This window comes from Arachis ipaensis, chromosome B1 (genome assembly GCF_059453495.1).
Source record: "Arachis ipaensis isolate K30076 ecotype BB chromosome B1, ASM5945349v1, whole genome shotgun sequence".
Taxonomy (NCBI): Eukaryota; Viridiplantae; Streptophyta; class Magnoliopsida; order Fabales; family Fabaceae; genus Arachis; species Arachis ipaensis.
The window spans coordinates 18460776-18472742 of NC_142436.1; the positions used below are offsets into that span (position 1 = coordinate 18460776).

Consider the following 11967-nt stretch of genomic DNA (forward strand, 5'->3'; position numbering starts at 1 on the left):
ATTTTTTTGTATAAAAATGCTATTTGTATACTAAAATTAACCACTAAAATCAGCCACCAATGTATTTGTGTATAAATACATGTGTGGTTTAATTTATTTTCAATGTATATTTGTATTCCAGTATGTATTTTACACTGGTGGCTGACTTTGGTGGCTGATTTTAGTGTACACGTAGCATAACTCATTTCTGTATTTGTAGCAAATTTGGGTGTAAAACGAAGATATTTGGGTGTAACACAAAGATATTTGGGTGTATTTTAAGGAGTTTTGGATGCATTTTTATTCTGATAAGTTCTGCATAATTCAGAACTCTTCTTCTTCCTCCTCCGATCCTCATCTTCTGTTGGTTCTTTTTTTCATCTTTATCACCATCTTCTTCTTCTTTTTTTTCTTATTCATCTTTTCCTTTTTGTTTTAACTTCTCAAGTTTCTTCTTATTTTACTCTCTTAACAAGAATAAAAATAAAAAAATCAAGCAAAGAAGAAGAAGAAACACATAATGCTGCAAAATTACTTGGAAGAAAATGAACTTACATTTATTTAACTAAAAGAAAGAAAGAAATAACGAAAAGAAGAAGAAAAAAAATGCAGCTTTAGAGGAAACATTTTTCTGTATAAAAATGCTATTTGTACACTAAAATCAGCCATTAAAATCGTCCACCAATGTATTTGTGTATAAATACATGCGTGGTTTAATTTATTTTTAATGTATATTTGTATTCTAGTATGTATTTTATACTGGTGTCTAACTTTGGTGGTTGATTTTAGTGTACACGTAACATAACTCATTTCTATATTTGCAGTAAATTTGGGTGTAAAACGAAGATATTTAGGTGTGTTGTTATTCTGATAAGTTCTGCATAATTCAGAACTCTTCCTCTTCCTCCTCCTCATCTTTTGCTGGTTCTTCTTCTTCATCTTATTTCATATTCTCATAATTCTTTTTGGGAGAAAAAAATCAAACAAAGAAGAAAAAAATACATAATGTTACAAAATCAAAAGAAGAAGGAGAAGAAACACAACGATGAAGATGAAACACGCAAAGAAAAGGGAGGAGAAACACAAAGAAGAAGGAAAAAAAGATGGAAGAAGAGGAGGAGGAGAAACACAAATAAAAAATAACAGTTGTGATTTTCATTGAGGAAGAAGAAGAAGATTTGTTCATAATGGTGAAGGAGCGCTTTGGAAACGTGATGTGCGTGTTAACACGCTTTTGTGGGTGAGCGTAGCTTTTGTTGGGTTTGTCCCAATTTGTAAGACTTGTAAGTCAAAAAGATTTGTATGTGTAGCATAACTGTTTTTTATAATAATAACAATAAATTCAATTGTTATCAGACCCGATCAAATCGACTAACTTACATGATCCACTGGATTATGTTTTTTTTTTTTTTCACTTCCTGTTCCACAAACGATGCCGTTTTGATCCCTAAACTCTCACACTCCTCCCTCAATGTCACTAGACTGAACCTGGAGCTCTCTCATCCCTATCACTGCTGTCACAGTGTATATGCTCGGGACCGACCAGCCACAGCTCTGTTGTTGCTCGCTCTGCACATTCCGGCGACTCTATAGAAGCGCAACTTGGACCGCATGTGAGAGCAGAATTGAAGGGAGACTGAAAGTCAGTCGCTCCTTGCCAGACTTGTTGCTGCTGTGGGTTACTGAAATCACTGCAACAGGACAAATATTTTCCTCTACGCATCACACTCGGGGCCTCTTATTTCCAACGCTTGAGGAGTTTCCTTGTTCTAAAAAATTGCTTAATACAGATAGATTTATAGACAGATTTAGTCTTTATTACAGAGAAATTTTTGGTTATCGACAGATTTTGTCCCTCTATAAAAGTCTCGTCGAAAATTATTTACCGACAGATTTTTTCCGTCGGTAATTTACCGACATATTTTTACTAGTTATCGACAGATTTTTTCTCGGTAAATTCTTCCCTCTATTTCCCTGGAACGTCAAACTTTCTGACGAATTTTCCGTCGGTAATTAGAGACAGATTTTTTGACGGATTTTCTATCGGTAATTGGAGCCTTGAAAAACCATTTCAAACTCTAAATACAAAATCCGTCAGTAAGGTAAAATAGAATTTTTTTTTAAAAAAATTTTTCATTGCAAAATAAACCTGTTTTCATACAATATAAATATAAATTTAATAAATACAAATTTTTATCTAATTTATATTCAAATATTTTTAATATTTCAAAAAATAAATAAATTCATCGTATTATCAAACTAAAAAAAAAGTATTATAATTCAAAACATAAACAAAGTGTATTGATATATCAACTATAATTCTCAATATATTATTCAACTATACTAAAATTATCAGCTATAATCTTGAGGTCATTCTTATCATCACCATAGTTCTCATCCAAAGAGATTAATGGTGGCGGCGGTGGCGATAGTAGTGAAATAGTACTACTATTTGACGCTCTAACCTACAAAGAACAAAATTTTTATCAATACTGTTATTTCAATTGAATGTAAAGGGCACAAAGTTGAACCTGAAATTTTGTCACTTTCTGGATCTGTCTTCTCTCCAATTAGAAGTACTTTTTTTCTCCAAGAAACCTGCCCAAGTTATCATCAACTATGAGAGAATTGAGGCAGCAAAAAAATTTTATTGATTGATTATCAATTTAAAACAAATGTCCATTTAAAATGCAGAACACTTAATGAGAATATACTCCTAACAGGGATAAAATTATGAATAATAAATGCATCAAGATGCTAATCATTTTAATGAAAATAGTAGACATAATAGCACTTGAATGCAGACCAATAAAACTCATTTCTTAATACTTTTGTTAACCATTCTATGGTGTTAAACAGTTAATGATTTGCTTATAGTGCATAAGAGCTAAATAACATCATATTTTATTATATTATTAACTTGTATTTATAGTTAAGGAAACAAGGAAAAAAGTACTTTGAGCAGTACACAAAAAGCATTAAGATTAATTTTTAAATATTCGTAGTGTAGCTGAATACAGTTATAGCTATGTGCATGATATAATGGAAATGGAATATCAATACACAATTTTTTTAACTTATTAGTTGTATATTGATTCAACCTAAAATTAACACTGTTAACATGCTGTATACTTTTCAAAGGGCATGAGTTTCTTTCCCTTAATACTAGTGTGTGTAATGTGGTGCTTACTCAGTTACTCCAAATTGTTTCACATTTGTTCATATATTTCTCTGTTCTGATTTCCTTATGGAACCTTTTACCAATTCTTTTATGAATGTTGGATGTGTTGTGCTAACTCGTTGAACTAGTTTTTGGAGTTAGCCTCCATGGTTTGGGGTGAAATAAAATAGGCTAGATGTTGGTTATTTGCTATCTAGTCCACAAATGGTCCTAACTTTCATTTTACTAAAACTCCTATTTTTAAAAATAGATCAATTTTATCATGACAAAAATTTGGCTGCTGCTATATGAAGACTAATGTAGAAATTAGAAATTACAAGTCATGTCATGTCATGCTCTTCATTGTTGTCTTTTGTCTTTCTCTTTTGAATAAATTCTTATCTAGGTTCATTGACAAATCATGCCAGTTTGTAGCATATAGTTATTATGTAGCTTCTCAATTAAAAATTGGAATTTGCAAATGCATCTTATTAGAGTTTTTTATACCATTTTTTACAAAAAATATACACAAACACACTTTATTTTCTCAAGACCCAAAAAAAGAAAATTATTTTATTTTCTGTGGTGCATTTCCAGATTTTATGAATTAAGCCAAAGATGAATCGCTCCTTAATTCATATTACAGAGATTATTGTAAGTCAAAATACTTCACCTCAAATAAAATAAATTCGTAAAACATGAGCATTGTAACTGCCGGAGATATTGATAAAAACTTACTGCAAAGCAAGCAAACTTTCGTGTCCTTTTGTCAGGATCAAAGCACCTATCGATCAGGAGGCCAACAATTTGGTGCATTGCCTAGAAATTCCAATTCAATATATTATTTGGAAAAGTACTATTCTTATGATAACAAATTCAGAAATTTGTGTTGATCAAACAGAATAATATTACTTTCTTTGTTTGAATAGAAAACAAGTTTTTTCTCTTGTGTCCATTATGACTACAGAAAAACCAATACTATATTACTTATTATTCATGATACTTACAGATGAACTGAAAAAATAGGCGCTATGAAGACACATATTTCCAAGAGCACAACAAGCTTTGGCACGGAAATTGGGATGTCCATGTGAAAGAAAATCTTTTAAGAACTCCAAAACAGAAGTGTTTTGTCGATTTTTAGCAAATCGATGGTGGTTCAATTCTAATGGTTTGGGAGCGAAACCTATCCTTCTTTTGTGGGTACCAGTTTTATTTGCATCAAAATCTATGCCTTTGACAATGAAGAAGAAAAAAGAACCAAGCTTTGCAGAAATTCAAAATGAACAATAGAACTTAAATGGCTTGAATAAAAAGGGAAATCAAATTACAAAAAGAAAAAGTGTTTGAAAAAATAAAGGCAAAGGCTATGGTATGGATTGAAGGGAATATCTAGAGGTGTGGATGCCATGTGCATGCATCCGTTGGACGACACTTGTGGTGTTAGATAGATTTGGGCAATCAGTGCTCCTGACACAAGATGGAAAGAGAGAGGCTTTTCAGATGTGGGTCATAAAGGGGTGCAGAGAATTAGTTGCTAAGTATCATTGGTAATGGAAGGATAATGTTAAACAATTTTTTGGGAGAACATAGTTGGTGGGGCAATGAAATTTTTCGACAGTGTTGGGCTATGCAAGTTAGGCCTTATTGTTGAGTGAATGATTGTTTTGTGTTGGCCTTTGTTTAAATGAGAGAGTAGCCCAAGTGAAAGTTATTATGCGGATCCAATACCAAAGAACAATTTAAGATGCGTAAGAGTCATGGTGATGAAAACCGTAGAACCGGGCGGTTCGGCCGGACCGGTAACTAGCCAGTTCGGATAAAACGATGCCGGTTTTTAATTTGTTAAAAAAAAAAAGAAACAGATCCAAGTCATTCCCAACCCCCCCTTGTGACCCAAACTCCCCTTCCCCCAATCATTCATTCATTCATGTACTGGAGAATGCAGAATCAAAGAATCCGTAGCCGCCTAGCCCTTCCATCGTCGCCGCCTAACCCAGGTCGTCAGCGCCGCCGCCAGTCGCAAGTCCTTAGCACCGCCGCTTCTTCTTCCATCGTCGCCGCCTAACCCAGCTTCTCCAGCGTCACCGCCTAACCCAGTAACTCGGCAAATCCTCTTCGGCTCTTCATCTACGCTGGTTTCTCGGCACGGACCCAGCTTAGTGGCTTCTCGTCTTCATCTTCACAGAGGGTTTGGTCTTCTTCTTAAATTTTTGTTCCATTTTTTTCAAGTCTGCTTCGGTCTTGCTTTGCATGTTGGTTCTGAAGTTTGGTTCTTCAATTCTTCTTCTTTGGTCTTCGGTCTCGGTTTGAAGTTTGATTCTGTCTTGTATTTGCCAATTTGGATGTATGGTTCTAAGGGTGTTCAAAATCGATCTGGACCGAACAAAATCGATCAACCGAATAAAAAAAACTAAGAACCGAATAAACCGAAAACCGAAAAACCAAAAAATTCATGTTTTGCTATTTTTTATGTGGTTCGGTTCGGTTTTCGGTTCTGACACTAAAAACCCTAACCGAACCGATAACTAAAGAAACCCTAAAAAATCCTTTAGTTAACCCAACCCATTAGGCAGCCCATTACCCCACGGCCCACCTTTCCACCCCCATCAGACAACCTAGCTTCCCCATTGCCCCACCCCCACGTCCCCACGCAGCCAAAACTCTCAAAGAAATCCCATTACCCTAACCCTCCCAGCAGCACCTCCCAGGCTCCCAGCCCCTCCCAGCCCCGCCGAACAGTGTCTCCCAGCCCCTCCCAGCAGCCCCTCTCAGCCCCTAACTCTTCTTGCCTCTTTGCCTCCAATCCTCTCAACTCTCAGCGCCTTTTGCTCTCCCTCTCCCTTCCTCGTCCTCCCTCTGCTCCGCGCCTCCGCCATTGCTGCCGGCCTGCCTCTGGACAGCACCAAGAATGGAGCCTAAGTCAGGTTGGTTCTTCTACTTCCTCCCCATCGGTGGCTGCAAGCAGTGGTTTCAATTTTCCCCTTCTCCTTTATCTTTGTTCTGTTGTTGCTTTCTAAACTCATTGCATCTTCCATTTATTTTTTCGTGGTTCTTTTTTTTTCAATAAAATTTGGCATTGGTTGATCTAGGTTTAACTGTCTAATTTTGAGAATTTGTTGCATAGCGTATAGCCTCACTGTTTCCTTTCTAACTTCGATGCTTAGTTTGCTTTCGATTGTTTTCTTGTTGATGTTTGCACATGATTTCTTACAACTGTAAGATAATTTTGGTGATTTTTGGTTAATATCTATTTATTTGTTTTAGAGTTGGTCCAATGGAGGATAGCTAAAAAATTGAGGAGCAGGTGCAGGAAGAAGTGATTTCAGACAATGGAACTGAAAAGAAGCAGGAAACTCGTGATGAGATGCTTTCGCAGCACAGGTGATGTTTTAGGCTTGTCATTTTAGTGAATCTATTTGGTTCTGCATGTTCATGTAGTAAGATCTATTTGTCATGGAATCTATCGTATTTAGTAGAAATTGTTGTAGTTCATTTCTGTTGCTAAGCAAGAGAGAAGAGTTTATGGTGAATTCGTGGTGTTTAGACAGCACTGTAGCTTAAATAACCTAGTTAATGATATAAGGGACACTATATATAAGAAGAGTATCCAGGATAATGTTTCAGTAGATTAACCTGTTGAACTTGAAAGTAATCATGGAATACAAACTTCACTTGTAAAGTATTCATTTTGTTGATCAAATGTATTTCAGATGGGCTTCCTAATTATTGATTAGAAGTAATATCAATGTATCTTGTAATTGGTATGTGTCGGCTTTCCCTCACAACATAGATATAGGCATATTGTCTCCTAGTAAATGTATGGGCAAGGCTGTTTCTTTTTCAAAACCTTAGCAAATTTCTTGACACTCAAATGAAAGGTTTCTATAACTATACTTAAGGCATGATTCATGGACTTCAGAGTTCATTGCGATTGGTGGCTGCTGCTATTTTTTGCTTTTAACTTGTTATTGATTCAATGATTTATTGTTATTCTATTTTTGGTTTTGATTCACTGTTAGTGTTGATATTTAATGTTGTATCTGTGATATTTTTGCAGTTTGATCATAGTATGAGGGATAACATTAGTGAAACTGAAGGTGGAATTGGTGGATATGTAATATTGTAATCATTTTTTCATTAATCTAGCTTTTTAATTATAAATATTATTTGTTATGATTGTTCCTTGTTTTATAGAAGTTGCATCTACTCTTGATCCTAAAGTTTTTTTTATGTTTTAAGTTTTATACGATTCTTCCTCTTTTAATTTTGTATCACTATGTGCTCATATTGTTCATTATTTTTGTTTGAATTAATTAAAAAACCCGAACAAACCGAACCGAACCAAACCGATTTTAATTGGTTTGGTTTGGTTCGGATGATCTTGATAAAAAATCGAACCAAACCGAACCGCCGTTTTAATAAACGATCGGATTGGATGGCTTTTTCTTAAATAACCGAACTAAACCGCACCGCGAACACCCCTATATGGTTCTGAATGCTCTGTTACTCTGTGAAAATTTGTGTGCATGGTTGCTAATGGTGGAAACTTACTCTGTTAGGCAGAATTTACTCTGTATGGTTGCTAATGGTAGAAACTTAGCTAATGGTGGAAATTTGTATATTGTTGAAGGCTTTAGGCAGAATTTGAATGTGTTTGAAGTACTTGGATTATTGAGTTTGAATGTCTCTGAAGTCTGAAGTAGTGATTTGTGATTTTGAATATCTCTGATTACTTGATTATTGATTTGTGTTTTGAATCTGAAATTTGTGATAAATGATAACTGATTTGTTCTGCTGCTGTTGCCGTTTTTTTCTCATTAAACTCATAAGCATTGAACTGTCCTGTTTTCCCTCAAATTAATTTTGGTTCATGTGATTTAATTGGTGTTTAGGGTACAAAGTGAGAAGCTATTTTTAGTTGGATTTGTAAGGTGATTTTTGGTTGACTTCTTATTTAATTCGGTAATAGTGTTTATGATTGGGTTTATCTGGTTTTCATTCTTTTTGAATTTGGTAATAGTGTGATTACTTTTTGCTGTTTTGTAGTGTTTGTTGCTGAATGATGGTTGCTTTTTCTTGCATCTGTTTAGTAATATTTATTGAAATTTTGTACATTTTCAATGCATATTTGGATATTTTCATTGCTAAACTCTTCAACTATGGATTGTATTATATGCTACTAGATTTGAGCTCATCAAAGTTCCCTGAATTTAACTTTTCCTTTGGAGGCACATATTCAATTACCAGTGGAATCATAAACAATCCTGTTTCTCTTGGTAAACATGCATCTGCCTCTAGCTAATTCAATATAAATAGTGAATTTATTTATTTTCTTAATTCTTTACAAATTCTTTTGTAATATAAGTTATTTGTACATATGATAGTAAAATAAAAAATAACATTGGTTACAATTGTTTATTGAAAATATGCAAACTTAAGTCATGAAAGTTGTTTGTATAATGTGAGATCTTAATGAATACGTAGATGGTAACAGTCAACTTGGAAGATGTATTGTACACACGGAATGACGATGGTGTTAATTACGGCGATGTTGCTTCTCTCACCGACGATGACATATTAAGAAAGGTATTTCGAACGGAAGAAGATGCATATGATTTCTATCAGAAGTTTGGGAGGTTTCATGGTTTTGGAATTTGTAAGGGGGATATGTTTAAGGATGGAGGTGGGAACCTAATTAGGCGAAGATTTTTTTGCAATAGAGAAGGGCTCAGACATAGAAAACATTACAATCGGGTGGATAGGAGGAGGCCTCACAAGCCGGAGACAAGGACAAACTGTGAGGCGAGGATGTGCATATACCTTGACAGGAGCAATAACATCTGGAGGGTGAAGAAGGTTATCACGAAGCACAACCATGCGCTCACACATCCTGGCATGGTCCACCTAATTCCAAATTTTCGGTCCATGACAGAAGCGGAAAAAGCTCAAATAGATGGGATGCAAGGGTGTGGAATCTCGACCTCGAAGACGATGCAGTACCTGGCCGGCATGGCCGGTGGGTATTCTCTAGTTGGTTTCCTGAAGAAGGATGCCTATGACTACGTCGACAGGAGTAGGCGTGCTAGAATCGCCGATGGGGATGCGAACTCGGCTATAATGTACCTGGAGGGAAAAGTTGATGCTAACCTGATGTCTATGGCACGGTATAATGATACCGTGGATGACATGCTAGCGAATTTACTCTGGGCAGACGGTGGTAGCAGGCTTGACTACCAGTACTTTGGCGATGTTCTTGCATTCGACTCAACATATAAGAAGAACAAGTATGACAGGCCGCTGGTTATTTTTTCTGGTAGTAACCACAAGCAAACTTGTATATTTGGGTTTGGGTTGGTGTTAGATGAGAGCATCGCATCATATACATGGCTGTTGGAGAATTTTTTGGAGGTCATGTGCAACAAGGTGCCATCGGTTGTTGTGACTGATGAAGATGATTTAATCCGGGAGGCTGTTCGAAAAGTTTTTCCGGATGCAACCCATCGGCTTTGTGCATAACACATTGAGAAGAATGTTACATCTAACGTCAAGAACGTGGCTTTACGGCAGCTATTCAACAGGTGGCTGTATGCAGACATGGGGGTTGATGAGTTTGAGACCGAGTGGGCCGGAGCATCGGCAAAGTATGGATTGAATGACACCTTGTGGGGGAACCAGGTGTACGGGAAGAGGGAGATGTGGGCAAACACATACTTGCGGGATATGTTTTGTGCCGGGTTCCGGACAACATCGCGGTGTGAGGGCATTAACAGCGTGGTGAAGAAGTTTCTTCAATCAAAGCACACAATGCTGGAACTTGTCCAAAACCTTGAGCTTCTTCTTCGGGAGTTTAGGAATAACGAGTTACTATCTCAATTCAGGTCGATTTATGGTGACCCCGTGTTGACGACCTCATTGGACTCCTTGGAACGGTTTGCCACTAGAGTGTATACCCGAACAGTTTTCAATGACGTGAAGAAGGAACTCGAAGCTGTTGCTTCTGTTAACTTTGTGGGGGTTCGGCGGTCGCTTACCACCAAAGTGTACACAGTAGATGAATTCGGGCATCCCGGCCGGCCTATTGTGGTCTTATGTCACAAGAATATGGGAAGGTTGTAGTGTGACTGTTACTTCTGGGACACACACGGGTACCCATGTAAGCATATGTTCTTCGTCATGAAGCACGAGCATGTGATGGAGGTCCCGAAGCGTTTAGTGTTGAAGCGATGGACGAAAGATGCAAAACATGTTGGCGAGTATGTTGAAAAAAAATATGATGATGGTGACTGGGAGTTTTTACTTCGTCATGGGGCATTGTATTCCGCGTCTCATTGGTTATTTTTTCTTAGGGCACAACAATTCGGTCTATTCACGGAGGTGATGAAGGGGCTACAGGAGCTACGTGCTAAACTGGAGGAGATGTTCTCCAAAAAGGGTGACGGTAAGGGTGACGTCACGGCCGCCGAACTCCGTGATCCTGATGTTGTGCGAACCAAGGGTGCACCTAGGGTGCGCAAACAAAACCAGAACAGGAGGAAGTGTGCGGCATGTAAGTTGCCGGGTCATACCAAACGAACATGTCCTGTACGCAGCACAAAAAATAAGGTAAAAAGGGCACGTACCATGCGGATGGATGCTGGCGATGTTCACGTTGGTGCCGCATGTACCGGCGGGCACACCACAAAGGTTAAACTAGTATTATTGGATATATGTTAGTTACAGTTTATGTTTAGACTATGGTTATTGTATATGTGGTTGTCTTATGCTAGTTAATATATTTCTAGAGGTCCTTGGGTGGTTATAAATTATGTTGGTGCTATTGCATGCAGGTGACTGAGTATGAGGTAACTGGGTCAAATGAAGAGGTTGGACATCCAAGTCATTCTTGTCATCCTCATCCCATGCACGATCTCAACTTCGAGACGAGTGGAGGAGGCCGAACTCGGTTCATACGGTTCAGGCTTGAGGGAGGGCACTGTCGGCGGTCTTGATGTGGAGGATGCCAAGACAAGCAAGGTATGCTTTATGTGTCTTATTTTCTCAATCCGCAAATGGTGGTTGTGTAAAACTGTGTAGTTCCTTTCTCATTCACATCCTTCTGTGATATATGCCACAGCTGATGGACATGGTGGCATCTCTTGCAAAGGCCTTATGACTAGGGAAATTGAAGTGAGTTGCCCTTTATGTGTACCATATAGTTTGCAGGCGGAATTAATGTTTCGGTAGTTAAAACACTGGTTGCAACAGGCTGTGTATGCATTTTTTTTTGTGTGCATGTACTTGCTGAATATTAACTGTAGTTATCGACTGAATTAGACCTCAACATAACATAGGTGTCGTTAAATGTTACTTATTGGCTGTGATGCATTTGAGTGAGTTTAATTGTCGTGTACTGGTTTGGGAACATTGAAAGTTGTTGCTTTATGAATTTTTTTACAACTGAATAGAAGTCTACTGGAATCCAACTATTGAGTCACTGTTGTTGAATGCCAAGCTAAACTGAGCATACCATCCCTACTGTTTAAGTTTTTCCTCTTTTTGTATAGGGTTGTATGATGTGTGTCTATTAGTCATCATGATAAGATTTGGTTTCATGTTAATTTCTAACAATAAGTGGAATTTGCATTTGAAGCGTTTGATTCTCCTACTTAATCTGATGCCACTATTATTTTAGTGAGCATTTGTTGGCACTGTGGATTTTCCAATCGGGTTCCCTCTATATCTGCGCTATGCAACATCTTAGTTGGCATTATTTAGCACCTAAGGGGGGGTGAAACAAGATATTGATCTTGACCACAAGTGCTTGGGGATTCTGCTTCAAAAGGTTA

General features: G+C 37.3%; 1 pseudogene; it reads left to right on the forward strand.

Moving 5' to 3' along the window:
* Window positions 1-7043: 7043 nt before the first annotated feature.
* On the forward strand, window positions 7044-11130 carry LOC107647503 (protein FAR1-RELATED SEQUENCE 5-like; annotated as a pseudogene).
* The last annotated feature ends 837 nt before the right edge of the window (window positions 11131-11967 follow it).